Genomic DNA, 18,737 nt, shown 5'->3' with positions numbered 1-18,737 from the left:
GTGTCTTCGCTGAGCTGTTAATTACATACCCTAAGACTAGTTGAATTCATTGTTTCCTTCAAAAATTAATGAAATTTTAGCCTCGTGAATATCCAAAAAACAAAGCCAAGCAGTTCATACTTTCGCAGTGCGAAGTCACAGTGAATTGGGGTCAATCTCAGGCCAAATGTCATTCTGCGACAACTCCCAAAAGTTTCAAAATGGCGTCTCTGTGTATTAGTGCACGCTTGTTGTCTTACCGTTTTGTCGGTTTCCATCGTACCCATGGCCCGGTTAGGACTTTTGCAGGTGCGTAAGGTATGTCTGTACTTGTGTGGTGCTGTGTGTACTTGTTTTGCAGTGGAGTACGTGTGTAAAGTGTGCACGTTCCGTTGACCCACTTTGGTGCGGTTCGCTCTTCAATCGTTGCTGGTCCATATATGTTGTCGTTGGCATGTACTCCACAGAAACTGTACGCCACTAGTATTAAAATTAACTTTCCTTAATCAAAGAATTGTCTCCCACTTTGAAACATCAAATCACGCGTACAATGCATCTATACTCATTCTGGTAATTCAGTTCATATTGTTTGTAGTCTGAAATATAATCTGACAACTTTATTTTGTGAAGCGCCCCCCATTGGTAGAAATATCCATCGGTGTGGGGAGATTCATTTCAATTATTGATCTTTTATTCATAACCATGTTTTCTTCGTATTTCATTTTTTGCATGTAATGCTATGAGAAACTAGCACACTCAGTTGTAATTTGGCCAATATGTGTGTTATGGGTTCTGTTCATTGAAGATAATTAATGACAAGACGAGTGACTGAACACTGACAGCATATCTAAGACGCCATGTTTATATTCTACACCGAGAGGTCAGAAAGAGGCTGCATACATTAAGTGTATAAACAAGCGGGTTATCAGTATGAACGCTGGGGGCGCCATATCTTACATAAGGCTAACTCCCAAACATCTCCCTTCTTTTATCAAGATTAAAGTTCAATGTTCACACTGGATGTTGATGCTGCATCAGGATGCTAAAAGTCATTTCTCATATGCAAAGATCTTGAACGAATCAGATAATGAATGAAATATCAAACAGGATCAAGTAACATATACGTATAAAACAACGAATCAAATATCGAATCAAATATCGAATGTTATATCAGCATAATTGTCCAATCATTATACTACGCTAGTACTATGTATATAACTAAATCACTAATCTAAATACTAAATTTAGTGTTCATGTCATTATAAAGTGTCTGTATTTGGCGGACGGTTTAATGTTGCTTCTGGTTCGAGTTGATCTTGTTGTTGGACTCAGTGAGGTCTCTTGAATCTCTGGAATTGGTTGTGTAGATGTATGATCCGGCTTATCATTACTCACTGCTGGTGTTGACTGTTGAGTTGGTAACACAGTGCATTCAGGCTGACTTGCTAGTTGAGACGGTTGATTAGTCGGTGGTTGACTAGATAGTTCTGCAGTTTCACGTATGAATTTACGATTCCGTCTATACATCCTTCCATACTCTGTTTACAATATATATGAACGTGGACCCACTTTGTTGACACATGAGGCTTTTCTCCATGGTTCTCTAGGGTTTGTAGGTTGCAATCTAACTTGTTGACCTATATTTAGCTCTGGTAGTTCTTTAGCACTTTTGTCATAATGAAATTTGGACTTCTGTTTTCTAAGTTTGATGTTTTCTGCTACACCTTGGACAACTTGTGGTTGAAGTAATACTTCTGGAGTTGGTAATAGTGTGCGGGCTCTACGTGACATTAATTTCTGTAGTGGGCTGCTGCCATCAGTGCTGGGTGTATTTCGCCAATCTAAAATTGCTAGCTGTAAGTCTTTCTTGTCTTTGTTTGTTTTCTTGATGATCTTTTTTGATATCTTGACAGCTGACTCGACTTTCCCGTTGCTTTGACTGTGGTACGGTGAGCAGGTTATATGTTCAAATTCCCATTCACGTGCGAAGGTTTCATACTCATTGGATATGAATTGCGGTCCGTTGTCTGAAATTACATTCTCTGGAATGCCATGTCTGGCAAAGTGTGATTTAGTACAGTTAACTATAGTTGATGAAGTTGTATCTGTATCTAATTTGTCAAGTTCCCAGTAATCACTATAGTAATCAACAGTAATTAGGTAGTCAGGTTTGTTGTATGTAAACAAATCTTGTCCAACCATTTTCCATGGTCGTGATGGAATCTCGTATGACATCAAAGGTTCTTTTTGTTGTTTACTGAGGTATTCGTTGCAAGGACTACATTGTGTGATTTTGTCCTTTATTTCCGCTGTCATTCCGGGCCAAAATAGTACGTCGCGTGCTCGCCGTATACATGCTTCAGCACCTAAGTGACTTGAATGAATTCTATTGAGCATTTGTGGTCTCATTTGTTTTGGAATTATGATTTGATTTCCTTTGTATAGAACACCATTGTGTACTGTGATTTCTTCTCTGTATGTCCAATAGTCTCTTGCACATATTGGAACATCATCACTGTTGTCTGGCCATCCAACTAATACTGTTGTCATTAAGGATTGTAGAGTTGTATCTGTTTGTGTTAGTGATCCTACTCATCAGCAAATTCAAAAGCTAACGCGTTGGTATTGAGCTTGGTTAATGGACTCTATTTCTTGAAACAACTTGTCTTCTATTTTTAGCTGAAATAACTGATATTCTGGCATGTTGGAGCTAGTACTCTTCTCTGTTAAGTATGCTCTGCTGAGCATATCAGCAATGTGCATCTGGTTGCCGGGTTTATATTGTACTTTGATGTTGTACTTTTGAAGATGTAGCACCATGCGCTGTAAGCGTTTCGGTGCTCGGTGTATCGGTTTATTGAAGATAGGTACAAGCGGTTTGTGATCTGAATCTATGGTGATTTCTTCTCGTCCATGTATGTATTGATTAAATCGTTCACATGCGAAAACGATTGCTAGACATTCCTTCTCTATTTGGGCATAGTTTTGCTCAGTGGGAGACAACGATCTTGACGCAAATGTCACAGGTTGTCCGTTTTGAAGAAGTGTGGCACCTAATCCTTTTTCCGAAGCATCGCATTGTATGGTTACCTCGTCATTTACATCGTAGTATTTCAGAATTGGTGCATGGGTGATAAGATGCTTTATTTGACTGAACGATTCTTCTTGCTGCGATTCCCATACAAATACAGCTTTGTCTTCTTTCAGTCGTCTTAACGATTCGCTGATTTCTGCTAGTTTGGGTAAATATCTAGCTAAGTAGTTAACGCATCCAAGTAAACGTTGTACTGCTTTCTTGCCATCTGGTCTGGGCATATTCTGTATCGCCTGTATTTTCTGAGGATCTGGTCTGAGTCCATCAGTGGTAATCAGCTCTCCCATAAATGGTACTTCTTTGAGCGATAATCTTAGCCTCTTTTTGTTTAATTTCAAGTTAACCTCTCTCGCTCTCTGCAGTAGACTTCTTAGCTTTTTGTCATGGTCTTCCATGTATTGTTGAGGAGTGTCTCCACATCCAAACACAAGTATGTCATCTGCAATGACTTGAATACCAGGAATATCATCCAATGCGTCATGAAGGCGGCGTTGGAATTCTTCCGAAGCTGATGAAATGCCAAACGGCATCTGTACATATCTGTACCTGCCAAAAGGTGTCCAGAACATTGTCAGGTAGGAGCTTTGTTCATCCAGTTTGACCTGATGGAAACCATCTTTGGCATCTAGAATCGAGAATACTTTGGCATCGGATAACTTAGGTAGAATTTCGTCTAGCGTTGGCATCTGATACTTGGGACGTTTAATTGCTCGATTTAAATCTCTGGGATCAAGACATACTCTAAACTTGTTTGGTTTCAGAACAGCTACAATACTGCTTATCCAGTCTGTGGATTTAGTAACTTTCTTTATTATGCCTTTCCTTTCCATTTCATTTATTTTGGCTTTCAATTTTGCTTTCAGTGGAATGGGAACGCGTCTTGGTACATGCTGTACTGGCTTAATAGTTGAGTCTATTACAATTTTGTATTCACCAGGCAGGCACCCTAGACCTTCAAACACATCTTTGTATTGTTTGATGACGTTATCTTTAGATGTGCATGTAGGAGTTGCTTCCTGTGAAATACTATTCACAACATTAAGAGTAATCAGTCCCATATTTGTACATGTATCACCAGATAGTAGTGGTTTCTGTTTTCCTGCTATGACTTTGAAGTTCAGTGTGTATTCTTTATCTTTAACTTTGCAGATTAGGTTACATTCACCAATAGCATTTACTATGCTATCGTCATAGAGCTTCAACCTTGCTGTTGTTTTCTCTAATGCTGGCTTGCCATGCTGTTTTATGTCACACAGGCCATTATATGTCATCACATTACAGGTTGCACCAGTGTCTAATTGACAATTCATTCTTGTTTCACCAGTTGTATCTCGAAATGTTATTGGTATATAGAATTTCTTTCTATTTCCATATTGAACTGCACCAATAGTATCTATCTTAAATATGGAATCATCAGAATCTGATACTTCATCCTGCAGCTGGTGTAGATTCTGTTGTACTTGACGCTTCTGTTTGCATACAAATTGAAAGTGATTTTGCTTACTACAATTCCTGCAAGTCTTACCATAGGCTGGACATTTGTTCTTGTCACGTTCATGGTTGCTACCACAATATCTACACTGGGAGGACTTATCTTTCGTTTGCTTATACTTGGGTCTTTCTTTGCGTTGCTCAGTATATTTATGTCGATTGGTTTCTGTATGTTTACCTCCTTTCTTTACATAGTTGACTGGGTTTACTGTGACATCATTTCCCATTTGACTTAGCTGTTGCCGTGAAACTTCACTTATTCTAAGCGATTCTATGACTTTGTGTAAGTCACTTGCTTGCTCTCTGAATAATCTTGCTCTTGCTATGGAATCTTTACAGCCAAGGACCAATCTATCTCTAACCATCTCATCTTCGAATGTGCCAAATTTGCATGGTTCAGCTAACTGACGTAGTCGGATTACTAACTGGTCTATGGTTTCATTGGGTTGTTGTTCTGCATTGTGAAAAACATATCTTTCATACAGAATGTTGCGTTTTGGTACAAAGTGTGCTTCTAACTTATCTAAGATTGTCTGTGGCTCTTTCATTTCATCATCTGTGAGTTGCAATTTTTTCAGTATTTTCTTACACTCCGTACCCATTAACATCTTAAGAGTAGCAACTTGGATGGGTTTATCTTTCTTATCAAGCTCAATGGCTGTTTTGTAATCTTCATATGATTCACGATATGTCTGCCAATTTATTGCTATATTTCCATTACAGTTCATTGGTTCTGGAGCGGGAATGGAATTGTTCGTTGCCATGATCAATCACTGGGGTCAACGCTGACACAAAAATTTACGCTATGTTACTCACGGTTTTGAAGTGTTGTGCTGCACACATCTGAGTCAGTTTGAAGGCTGGATACTTCAAAAAAAAATGTTTGCACTCACATATATTCAATCGGTGATATTGTCAAACTGTTCACAACAATAATAGCGGCGATCTGTGCTCAAACACATGTACGGAGTCAAAGTTGCCAGTCTTGTATTTTTCTTTGCTCAATAGTCTTCGTTTTGGTAGCTGTGTTGTAATCCAGGCTTTTCTACTGTGATCCACACTATTTTCGCCAAAACTTCACCACTTCTGACACCATGTTATGGGTTCTGTTCATTGAAGATAATTAATGACAAGACGTGTGACTGAACACTGACAGCATATCTAAGACGCCATGTTTATATTCTACACCGAGAGGTCAGAAAGAGGCTGCATACATTAAGAGTATAAACAAGCGGGTTATCAGTATGAACGCTGATAAGAATATGCTTGGACCTGGTTTATATAATCCATTTTTCAGAGGAGTTTTCACCAAGTAGGCATACTTGCATGCTTGCATGCATGCTAAATTCGTAAATTATGTTACATGTAATAAATCTGTCTGATAAATACTTGGTTGTTTTATCTAATGTGCTCATGCGAACAAAATGCACGGCAACGAAATAGTAGCGTGCCCCCCCCCCCGGGCCGACGTCTTGACATCGGATAGTTGGCCAGTGTTTCACGCAAGGCAAGGGTTGACTTTTTCGTACGACGTCGGTAAAAAATAAAAGTATCATCTAAAATCTAGGTAGTTTTTATAGATGATAACAGTGAGTCCGGTTACAATTAAATTTTGAAGAGATTCATCTACAAGTATAAGACCGGAGGTTACTGTGACGGTAAAACTCTGTTTTGCGGGATTTGATTTTTAATAGCACAGGAAATGCTACATGCCGGCATACATCACTGGGTCACATTTTACAATTATTCTATTACCCCAGACCATTCGTCCCGGTGTTATCGCTATCGCCACACGAGACTCCAGCTTGTCTCCTATACAATTTGACTGCGCACATCCAGAAAGTAGATGTAGCTGTGATTGGTGGAATACTAATGAGTTGAGTGTCAATCAAACGCCCACGCTATCTTTAGTAAACAAAGTCACGTGACACGCGCCATTTTAGTTTTGGCAGGCGATTTCAAGGCAGCACGCTTAACCCTTTCGTTCACAGGTTGGGAGATATTAGAATGACTGACAATTTCACGCCACTGTTTTACATTATTGGCGGATTTTTCTGCGCTATCAATCTTTCTCTTACAAACTAGACATAGATGAGACGACAGAGTCGCTCCTTTCACAACGTCGCACTGGATCAAATTGGAAAGACGATTTCCATAAGTTATCCCTCCTGCTTTTCCTGGCTTGAATAAATTCACACACGACTTTAACTGTCCACAAACTCGAAGACTACACGAACACAGTCTACAATAGTCGTCCGCAACAATATGTATGTATTTCTTCGGTGTACTGATGCACGAATGCACCGTGACACGATGTTTCTCGGGTGTCGCCATCGCTGAGAATGCCGCCGGCGCAATTTTTCACCCAACTCGCGATTCTGTTTTGCAACATTTTATCAATATTCCCTTTGACAAAATCGCCGACAAAAGCACCGCTTTGCTGATCTTTTGTTCTATAATTCTTAATGCAAACACCGACCCTAGTAGTAATTAGTAACGTCGCCTTGTACATATGAACGGTCGTCATTGCAAATCGAACATCCTTTTGAAATTTGGACGTCGGGCAGGCGATTTCAAGACACCGCACTTAAATATTAGCAACATATTTTTCTGAGCGGTTGTTTATTCTCTTTCAAACGAGACATAAATGTGACGACATAGTCGATCCCTTATCCACCGCTAAGAATGCCGCAATGTTCGTTCGTTTTGCAACATGCCACAAATCGTCGAAAAAAACACCACTTCGACGGAAGCTTGCGTAATAAGGGGGTTAAAACAAGAAAACAAATGCCATGTTTAATACATATCGACCTGTTTTACTTGCGAAAGATAATGGAACATGAACTCGTTTCGTGCGACTTCGGAACCCGAAGGAACACACCAACAACGTTGAATTAACCGCTATCTTCCAAATATGGTATATTAATTTATTCAGTTGTTTATTTAGAGTGACGTCCGCGGTCGAATGCGATTGGCTATCGATGTCAGTGCAAAGGTCATATGAATATTAAAATTAAGTGGGCGGAAGGAAAATTGTATAGGAGACAAGCTGGAGTCTCGTGTGGCGATAGCGATAACACCGGGACGAATGGTCTGGGGTATTATTCTATTCACACCAATTAAAAAACAGGGCAGCTTCCTTCATTAATGTGCAAAATATGCAAATAAGGAGAGGGTTGTCAGTAATTCTTTAGTTTAGTTGTCATTCACTAATTATGGACGAGATAGTAAGCACGCGAAAATTTCCAAGAAAAAGAAAGCGAGGAAGAAAGAAGAAAAACGTCAAAAGAATGATCACTCCTGTCAAAAAAGATGTTGAAAGAGACGATGCTGGGTTCGTACAGAACGGATTTCCCCGTCGAAACCAGTGTCAGCCATGAAGTGGGCGAAGAAAGTTTTACCGTGACACTGAGAGTCCGATGAATCAGACTTCGATATAGTGGGTGATATTCCTGTTCAAAACGTTCGAGAAATGTCTGTATCTCGCAGGAAAATATTGTTACCTTCCGACGTAGAAGAAGAAAGTGAGAGTGAATGTCACGGCCGATCGTTTGAAGACGGCGAAATTCGACTCGTTGACATGTCACTGTTGAATGGCGCCCTAAAAAAGAGATTTGTCAATTTTGCAAAGTAGGCAATATCTCAATAGTGGAGCGCACGCGTCACGGTCTAGGCAGTCAGTTTGAATTTCTTTGCACGTAAGGAGATTGTATTCGATCGCAACTGAGCCAGCCTAGCTTCCCGTCATCCCGAAAGAAGGGGGCAGTTTTCGAAATAAATAGAAAGGCTGCCATTGGAATGCGAGCGACTGGAAAGGGAGGGCGCGCTCTGGTGAAACTGTCAAGCTATTAGGGGTTACCTCAACCAGTAACGGGTACACCCTTTCGCCAGTATGTACGAGCTGCCTCCAGGAGACTTCGAAACTCGTGGCATCATGCTTGAACTAATAAGTTTACAAACACAACGGCCCAAAAATAAATACACTGTATTTGCAAACACTTCAACTGCCAAGTGTAGTGTCTGTATTGTTTGTTACTCGCAAACAGAACCGCCCACTTTGCATAATCCAAGCTTTAATGAATGACGTCACCGTTCGTTATCAGCACAGACCGTCACAAAACTTCATAGCGTGAAAGAAAACGGCCAAAAAACAAAGTTTTTCACAGATATAAATGTCGGTTCATGATTTTTCCCGAAGACAACTTTCAAAGCATTTCATTTACAATTAGCCCATGTAAATTTTGCTCCTAAAACGGGAGTTAACGTTGATTGAAGTTTGAAATCATAAAAGTGCCGATTTCTCCGTGTTCGGTTTTTGGCAATTACCGTTGACCTAATTTTAAATGGCGTTTCAGTGAATAGCGCTACGATGTCGCCGTTTAACTTTTCTTACTCTTGGATATGTTAGCTTCATATCCGTATTTGCATATTTGCAAAATTCTATTGCGTTTTTTCACAAACCTCGTGCAAACCACCGGTATACTCTAACTTTAACACCAAAAAACGTGCTTGAAATTTGTGATTTTCGGAAAGAAAAAAAAAACTTAATGCAAAAAATAGAAATACGGATTTAAACTTCATGACCTTTGCTTCAAAACAGTGTAAAGTTTTTGATCGCATTAATGACTGTAGAGATGACAATTAAAATTTTATTCACGTTAGTTAAATTATCAGCCCCGCTGATTTTCAGAATCACGTGACGCTAAAACAAACACAATGTTCACAAAATATTAATAGTAGGAAAATACAAGTCAAGAGCTTTCTAAACATATATAGATTGTATGGTTTCTTGTAAAATTTATTCCGATTATAGGTGTTTACATTTTTCATGCAAAAGAACTATCCTGCTACCTTAACCTACTGTACTTGCAACGTACAAGCTATTTACAGATATAAAAACGCCGTACTTCCGTGAGGTTATTTGAGAAAGTAAATCAACCAAACTGGCTTTCAACAGAGCTTTACGTAAAACGTTTGCAAAGCGAGATTGCAGAAAATATATATTTCAAAAGGTTGTAATATTCCAAAAAACTGTAACATGTTTCAATTAAATGAAAAATAACAAATAATCCCTTTTCCTGCTTAAGAACTAACAACACTTTAAAAAAACTGCAAATGTGTACAAACATTTGCAAAAAAAAAATAACTCAATCCAAGTAAAAACATCAATAGAAAGCCATATTTGCGATTCCTCGGAATTTTAAACGTCATGTATAATGGAAGACATACTCACCCGGAGATTGCTGAGGAGATTACAAAATCAATTTGGAAGAAAACAAACATATCATTTTGTTTTTTGTTTCTTATTTTAATAACCCTAAACACTGTATGTACGTAGACTGTTTGAAAACCACGCACTGTAACACGCGTGGTCGTACTTTTGTACACCGGATACTGTAAAAGTCATTTTCGTTTTGTTTCTTGAGTACAAAAATCCCATTTCGATTTCCGGTTCGGGGTTCACAGACAACCAAGAAAAAAAAAACGGCCATTGTTTGATACTAGTATGTGGAAATTGGTCTGATTTAAAAGTTGAACGGAATCAGTTCACCAGTCAATCATCAATGGTCAAAATAAACACATTGTTTAAGCAAATAGAAAAACGAAAAACGGGCCCAAAATAGTTGCATAGCGCATAAATACACGGGAACACACTACTGTGTAATATGAACTAAATGTGGATTTATAATTCTATGATACGACTTGTGTCTTCGCTGAGCTGTTAATTACATACCCTAAGACTAGTTTAATTCATTGTTTCCTTCAAAAATTAATGAAATTTTAGCCTCGTGAATATCCAAAAAACAAAGCCAAGCAGTTCATACTTTCGCAGTGCGAAGTCACAGTGAATTGTGGTCTATCTCAGGCCAAATGTCATTCTGCGACAACTCCCAAAAGTTTCAAAATGGCGTCTCTGTGTATTAGTGCACGCTTGTTGTCTTACCGTTTTGTCGGTTTCCATCGTACCCATGGCCCGGTTAGGACTTTTTGCAGGTGCGTAAGGTATGTCTGTACTTGTGTGGTGCTGTGTGTACTTGTTTTGCAGTGGAGTACGTGTGTAAAGTGTGCACGTTCCGTTGACCCACTTTGGTGCGGTTCGCTCTTCAATCGTTGCTGGTCCATATATGTTGTCGTTGGCATGTACTCCACAGAAACTGTACGCCACTAGTATTAAAATTAACTTTCCTTAATCAAAGAATTGTCTCCCACTTTGAAACATCAAATCACGTGTACAATGCATCTATACTGGTAATTCAGTTCATATTGTTTGTAGTCTGAAATATAATCTGACAACTTTATTTTGTGAAGCGCCCCCCATTGGTAGAAATATCCATCGGTGTGGGGAGATTCATTTCAATTATTGATCTTTTATTCATAACCATGTTTTCTTCGTATTTCATTTTTTGCATGTAATGCTATGAGAAACTAGCACACCCAGTTGTAATTTGGCCAATATGTGTGTTATGGGTTCTGTTCATTGAAGATAATTAATCACAGGACGAGTGACTGAACACTGACAGCATATCTAAGACGCCATGTTTATATTCTACACCGAGAGGTCAGAAAGAGGCTGCATACATTAAGTGTATAAACAAGCGGGTTATCAGTATGAACGCTGGGGGCGCCATATCTTACATAAGGCTAACTCCTAAACATCTCCCTTCTTTTATCAAGATTAAAGTTCAATGTTCACACTGGATGTTGATGCTGCATCAGGATGCTAAAAGTCATTTCTCATATGCAAAGATCTTGAACGAATCAGATAATGAATGAAATATCAAACAGGGTAAAGTAACATATACGTATAAAACAACGAATCAAATATCGAATCAAATATCGAATGTTATATCAGCATAATTGTCCAATCATTATACTACGCTAGTACTATGTATATAACTAAATCACTAATCTAAATACTAAATTTAGTGTTCATGTCATTATAAAGTCTCTGTATTTGGCGGACGGTTTAATGTTGCTTCTGGTTCGAGTTGATCTTGTTGTTTGACTCAGTGAGGTCTCTGGAATCTCTGGAATTGGTTGTGTAGATGTATGATCCGGCTTATCATTACTCACTGCTGGTGTTGACTGTTGAGTTGGTAACACAGTGCATTCAGGCTGACTTGCTAGTTGAGACGGTTGATTAGTCGGTGGTTGACTAGATAGTTCTGCAGTTTCACGTATGAATTTACGATTCCGTCTATACATCCTTCCATACTCTGTTTACAATATATATGAACATGGACCCACTTTGTTGACACATGAGGCTTTTCTCCATGGTTCTCTGGGGTTTGTAGGTTGCAATCTAACTTGTTGACCTATATTTAGCTCTGGTAGTTCTTTAGCACTTTTGTCATAATGAAATTTGGACTTCTGTTTTCTAAGTTTGATGTTTTCTGCTGGTTTTTCTATTCCTCATTCTTTATTTGAGGTGTAAATTGGTCTTGGTCAAAAATAAAGTAATTTTACAGGTGGACATTCTTTCTGGTTTGTCATAATGTTTGAAAGGAGCTTGGTCCTGTGGAGACATAGGATTAGTCATAATATGGCTATGCCTAAATCCACAAAACATTGTCTCCATGTAACTGATTCCATTTGCAGATGTATAGAATCTCATAAAATCAGTACATCAGTTGGTGCACAGAGGATAAATACAATCATGTCCTCAAGGTTAATGGTAGCAAAGTCTATTGTAAATTGCTCACAGAAAAATCATATTCAGCTGTTTATTAAAATGGTTATGACAAGATTAAAATTCTTAAAAATTAGAGAAAGGATTGTAAATAGCAAGTTTGTTTTCAGTCCATGGAGTAATTTTCATGCTGTCAATCTAAATGAGAAAATATCTAGTTTCATGAAAATGTCAAAGGAAAGCAAAAGAAAAAAAATTATCTTAAAGATCATCTTCAAGAAAAAAAATTTGCTTCTTAAAAAATGTAAAACCTCCAGTCAGGTTAATCTTGTTTTAGGTGATATAGCATGTCGGTTAAACAAATTAGTGTCTAAGTCGAAACAAACTAGCAAATTTGTGAATTTGGAAGTTGATATACATGGAAAATTGGTTAAATTTGCAGTCCCAAATCTAGTAAAACTAAAGGAGTGTGTAGAAACTGAAATTGGTGTGAAAGATTTCAAATTAATGACTCTTGGCGGAAAACCACTCTATGGTAATATACCTGTAAAAAAGTTGAAAGGGTGTGTGATTCAGGTACATTTAAGTGGTTTAGGTGGTGGTAAACCAAGTGGTAAAAATGTTGCACACCCTGATAAACAGAAATGTGGTCCTTTTAGTAAATGTAACTGTTTAACTGCAAATAGATGGTATCATTTTATTAACAAACCACAGGCGTACATTGATTGGTTGGAATGTGTTAAGCACTTGTCTAGAGATGGTTGTTTCTGTAATTCCTGTAGGCTTTATTTGGAACGAATGTTTAAATCTGGTGATGACAACAGACCACTGCCTGCAAACGAAAAATCTTTGTTTCAGTGTTTTATTTGTCGGGCTGCGACTGCACACTACACTGAAGTTGAGGACAAGAATGAATTTGTGTCACTCTTTAATTTGCATGCCACACACTTGGTATCCACAATTGCAAATAAAATTGGTCTCTGTGAACAACATTATCAAAAATGGATTTTCAGAAATCAACTAAAATGCATCATGCCTGAATGTATGCTCACTGAGAACAGTTCCTTATGTTCTCGGTGCTATGCACAACTACACCGTATTACAGAAAAGACAAAAAAAAGTTAATGTGTCTAAGGACGAGGATCTTTCTAAAATTCTTGATGAAATAGAACAAAAATGTTGTCATTCCACGATAAAGGGTGACACTGAGTTACTGGATTTTTCTCTCTGTAAAATGGCACTGTTTGTTGGCGAAAAGCTCATGATAAAGGAACCAGTACTTTTACATGAAGCTAAGAAATATTTTTGTGAGGTAGTCGAAGATACATTGTCATATTCATCTATGTCAATTCAGAATACACTTGATTATTTCACTGGTAAATCAAATACATTTCTCAAACTTGAGTTGGCTCAATTATTTGATTTTCATATACAATTCTCTACAGTGAAACAAAATGGTAGAATTGTCCCCAAATACGGTACACTCCTTTTAAGGCAAGGTGCCGATCTGAAAAATATGTTGCACACGTTTTATTATACCACAAAATCTACCCAGGATAAACTTAGTGATACTTGCAGTAGACTAGAAAAACAAATAGTAGATATAGCGAAGAACCAATGCCCAGATTTCAATACAATGTACCTGACTGTGGCCGATGATTTTAATAGCCGATTACATGACCTCTCTGTTAAAATTGATGAAAAATGCAAACAATTTGATTCCTCAACATTTGACATTTTTGATGCTGTTGGGGAAATTGATCCTATATTGTGGAACTTCTTATTTGTAATTACGCAGAACAAATCTGAAAAATCTGAAATGTTTAAAAATTCATTCACTTGGAATAAGCAGTACTTGGGGTTTTACAAGGACACATCTCTCAACAAGCACAAACGAATGCTTCAACTTTTTTATAATGCTTGCCATTTGCTGTTCATGTCTAATGGGTGTTTGCATCCACTTCATACATTATTAGCAGACAGTATAGATTCTTACAGTGGGTCAACAAAATTGCTTGGTATGATGAATGCTTTCGGAATAACCTGCTCAAAGTCTACTGCTAGAGAAAACATGAATAAATTAGTTAAAAAGAATGTTACAGAAAATTTTGTGAATTGTTTCTCAGCAGATAGTTTTGCAGTTGCAAGTCTGGATAACATTGACATTGGACAGCCATATGCAGGTGTTTCTACTACATATAAAAACAGGGGCATCCATGCCACATCTTACCAAGCTGTTGAGCCTAAACCAGTCACTCTTAAAACTGGTGAATTCATTCCGTGTAGTACAAGGCCTAGGAAAGATAGTGAAATGTGCCATATCAAGGTTGCAAATGACAGTTCTCTTTTTAGGTGCATAGCAGTTGCTTCTTGTCCCACATTGAGGAAGTGTGAAAGAGACTATTTTGGTTCACCAGTTGATCTCACTTTAAAAGAACTAGAAAATACAATCTCATTGGCTACAAGGCATTATATTTGCTCTGAAACTGCCAGTCAAGAAGTTATGGTAGACTTTTTTGAAGGCCAGTCAGAATTAGAATTGGAATTTCTTCTAACTCCACAATGTTTTGATGTAATAAATAGATGTGAGAAAATTCAGCATACTGATTCACAGCCTGATTATATGGAATTGATCTCTTTATCATTTCTGTTGAAAATGCCTGTTAAAATATTTTCTCCTGAAAAAATATTGCTTAATATCTTTGGAGAAAAGTATGAAAATGTTGAGCCAATGCATGTTACCAGGAACAGTTATGGGTATTACAATCTGTTAATCAGTCAAGAATGGCTTGATAGTGACTATGAGTTGTCAAATGTTGGTGACACAAATCCATTGTACCCATGGTACCTTGCTAATGCAAGATTGGTTGACCCAAATAAACTAAATTTAGAAATGAAATTGGTGTTTGGAGATAGGTTATTTCAAGCTGCATCAAGTATGGAATCTTATGGTCCTTCTAAACCCAAAAAACAAAAGACCACTTCCAGGGATATACAAAAATTAAAAGCTACACTTGATGAACATTTTTTACCCCATTTACCTGTTTCTGGAGCTCATGTTTCCAATACTCATGGCATCACATTAAGTGACTTTGATATAAGAGCGACTGAATTGCTGGCTCTAGAAAACATGAAAGTTGATGCCTTCACATACTGCTTTCAAAAACATGCAACAGCCAAATTAAATCCTGAAATTATGTTGCCCAATTTAAAGTGTGAACTCTCAAGAGCATCAACTCAAGAAACTGAAAAATCAAGAGTTGTATATCTTGGTATATTAAATGAACCATGTGACAATTTAGAATCGGTGAAACATGTCCTCGAAAAATTTTATACCATTTTTCAAATTGGTAAAAGAATTCAGTATTTAGTTGTAGTAGGTGATGGCAAAACATTTGAATATTTGTCCAAATTGAAATATGAATATTCAGATGAACTCAGTTGGATGATACCCATGCCAGGTGACTGGCATATTTTAAAGAATACTCAGCCTGTATTATTTAAAATTTATCTTGATAGCGGTCTTGGGGAAATCGCAAAAACTACTTTTAAAGCAGATGGTCTTTTTCAAACTTTTATATTGTGCCACAAATTCAAACTTTGTCACCGATTTCTCATGAATGTGTGGGAAGCATTCTACCGATATCAAATATCTGAGTTTCTTAGTTCTAGATCTAATAATCCTGTTGAAAATAGTGAAATGAACAATCTCTTGAAAACAGTAGTTGAACAAACAATTAAAATGAACAAACTGAAAACTAGTGATGAGGATGAACTCCATCAAATCCAAACATTCCTGGCAGAAATCAAACAATATCTTGGTGATTTAATGAAAGACTTCTTTGAGTATACTGAAAATAGGTGTAAAAAAGATGACACTTACAAATTCTGGTCGGCCTTTGTACATAGGGATTGTTTTTCCTATGTGTGTCTGTATATAGCATTTAGAAGTTCAAATTGGTCACTGCGAATGGGCGCTCTCAAACAACTCGCTCCATTGTACCATGCTTATGATAGACCAACATACCTGAGACTTGTACCAAAGCACTTGCTTGATATGTTAAAAGCCCCATCAAGTATAATAGATCAACTTAGTTCAGAAGGTTTCACTGTCAGTCTATCTGGCTATACATGGAGGGAACTGGCTTTGGATGAGGCTCATGAACAGTGTATAAATCTAAATGTGAAAACAGCTGTTCACAAGCCTTCACCAGAATTCCTGGATAATATGGCAAAATATTTACCCCACAAAGCTGCAAGAACAAATTGTACCAAAAAGTCACAAGTCTAAGGAGAAATACAGAGAAGAGAATCACAGTGTGAGAAAAAATGATGAGGGCCTCTGTCAAATTTACCTTGCTAAAATAATTGAAAGTTTTGCATTTAAACCTGTAACTGAAAACAGGGGATTAATCAAACTGTTTACTGACACTATAGCAATTGGTTCTGTTCATGAAGACTTGATGCAATTTTATCAAGTTGATCAAAGGGGTCTGTATGATTACATCAATACTAGATTGTTGAACATACCAAGTGTTAATGCTCCTGTGAGACAGAGGAAACTCAAAACTTTTTCTGAAAAAAAATCTATACGAAGAAAGGTTAGAACATCAGCAGCTGATAACAAATTACTGGATCAGTGTCTGAAACGACAAATGTCGCATTCAATAAAAAGTGGTTCTGCCATTTCAAGTTTCTTCCAATTTATTGCCCTCCCTAGAGCTATTTGTAAAGCAGATGGAACACTTCACCATCAAAGTACAAAATCTAATTCAACAAAGGTGTACTGCAAGAGATATGAAACCTGTGATTTAGTAAGAGACTCACTGCCTCATAATTGGCTTCCTGTAACTGTTATTCTTGAAGGAATGTTTCTCATTCAATCAGCCCCATTGCGTTCACACCATAAAATAGTAAAAGATTATCTTTGGTTTCTTTTGAAAAAGTGGATTTTATTTTATTTTGAAAAAGGAACTCAATATGTGCATTTGTTATTTGATGACCCTCATGCCCTCAGTTCTGACAGGCCAAGTCCGAAGGATCTTGAACGCACTCCTAGGGATCAAAATAAAACTGAATGTAAAACATATACTGAGTTGACTTTGAACACACCCATTCCTAAAGAGAATTGGACAAGTTTTCTTGGAAACAGAAAAAAATGAACGCCTTCTTGTAAACCTCATATCAGAAGAATTTCCTGATCTTGTATTTCCTTATATGGCTCCAAACAAAGAGCTTTTACTTGTTGGTGGTTTTCATGGGACAAAAAAGGGGAAAGCATATGCAATTAATTCTCAGGGTGTTTATGAACATAATGCATATAGTGGAAATCATGAGGAAAGTGATACACGTATATGGTTACATACATCAGTTTGTCAGGGGAGCAATATTTTAATATATTCACCAGACACTGATGTCTATCATATTGGACTTCCACTGATAAATGAACAGTTAACTAGCAAATCCATTCTCATTCAACTCAGTGCAAAAGCTGGAGACAGGAAATATTTTGATATGAATAAATTCAATACAGCTCTGTCCAATGACCCAGATTTAGCCCAAATTGATAATACAATTAGGGGGAAATGTTTACAAACACTCTTTATAACATCTGGCTGTGATTTCATTTCATTTTTTGTTGGCCATGGAAAAGCAGCTTTTCTGAAATGTTTTTACCAATTTGCAGAATTTATTTCTGGTGGTAAAGTTGCCCCAGGTACACTCGCTCACACAAACAATGATAACCAGTCAACAGGGCTTCTATCGTTTTATAGATTAATTGGTACTGTATATTACCAAAAGTACCACTCTGAGTTTAGGCCCGAATATGACAGCCCATATGACTTGTATAAGTCATTATCAAGTCAATATTCAAACATTATCGAGCTGCATACAAAATGGTTAGATAAAATAAGGAATACAATTCATGTTAGGATAAGGTGTGAGGATGATTTAACGCCCAATCATATAGCTTTACAATACCACTGGCAGAGAACATGTTTCATATCAAATATTTGGGGACAGTGTTATAAGAGGGACATTTCTCTTCCACTCTATACTGATTCTGGGTATAACATTGAAGGGACTAACTGCAACCAATATGGGATAGTGAAGAAAATACAAACAAAATACAAGAGAGGGTTGCTTTCTTTACTAAGGGCTGCAAATGTGAAAAATCATGCTGCAAAACAAAACAATGCAAATGCAAAAAGAAAGACATACTATGTGGACCTGGATGTAGTTGTCAAAATTGTGTCAATACTGGTGAGCCACAGTCTACTTTGTTGGACATTATTATTGATGAAACACAACAAATAAATGAAGAAGTTCTAGATATTGAAGATGAAGAGGACAGTGAATATGAAGAGGAGTGTGAATATGAGATATCTGATAATATTGAAGAAATACCAGAGAATGGTGATCCTGATTATACATATAGTGATACTGACTAACAATAACACTATTATGAACAAGGGAATATAACATATAAAACAAGTAAACATATGAAAAAATTATACATGTAATGATTTATTGTAATTGTTT

General features: G+C 37.3%; 1 pseudogene across 1 annotated transcript in view; it reads left to right on the top strand.

The window, feature by feature from the left end:
* Nucleotides 1-200: 200 nt before the first annotated feature.
* Nucleotides 201-18,737, top strand: part of LOC146730146 (3-hydroxyisobutyrate dehydrogenase, mitochondrial pseudogene) — a 34,006-nt pseudogene continuing 15,469 nt past the window's right edge. Inside the window, exon 1 of the transcript XR_014927882.1 lies at nucleotides 201-288. The product of XR_014927882.1 is annotated as a 3-hydroxyisobutyrate dehydrogenase, mitochondrial pseudogene (transcript). The remainder of the gene's footprint in view (nucleotides 289-18,737) is intronic.

This window comes from Saccoglossus kowalevskii, chromosome 20, assembly GCF_978046115.1.
Source record: "Saccoglossus kowalevskii chromosome 20, keSacKowa6.1, whole genome shotgun sequence".
NCBI lineage: Eukaryota > Metazoa > Hemichordata > Enteropneusta > Harrimaniidae > Saccoglossus > Saccoglossus kowalevskii.
Note: the sequence above shows the minus strand (reverse complement) of the source record. Positions and strands in the feature narration are given on the sequence as shown.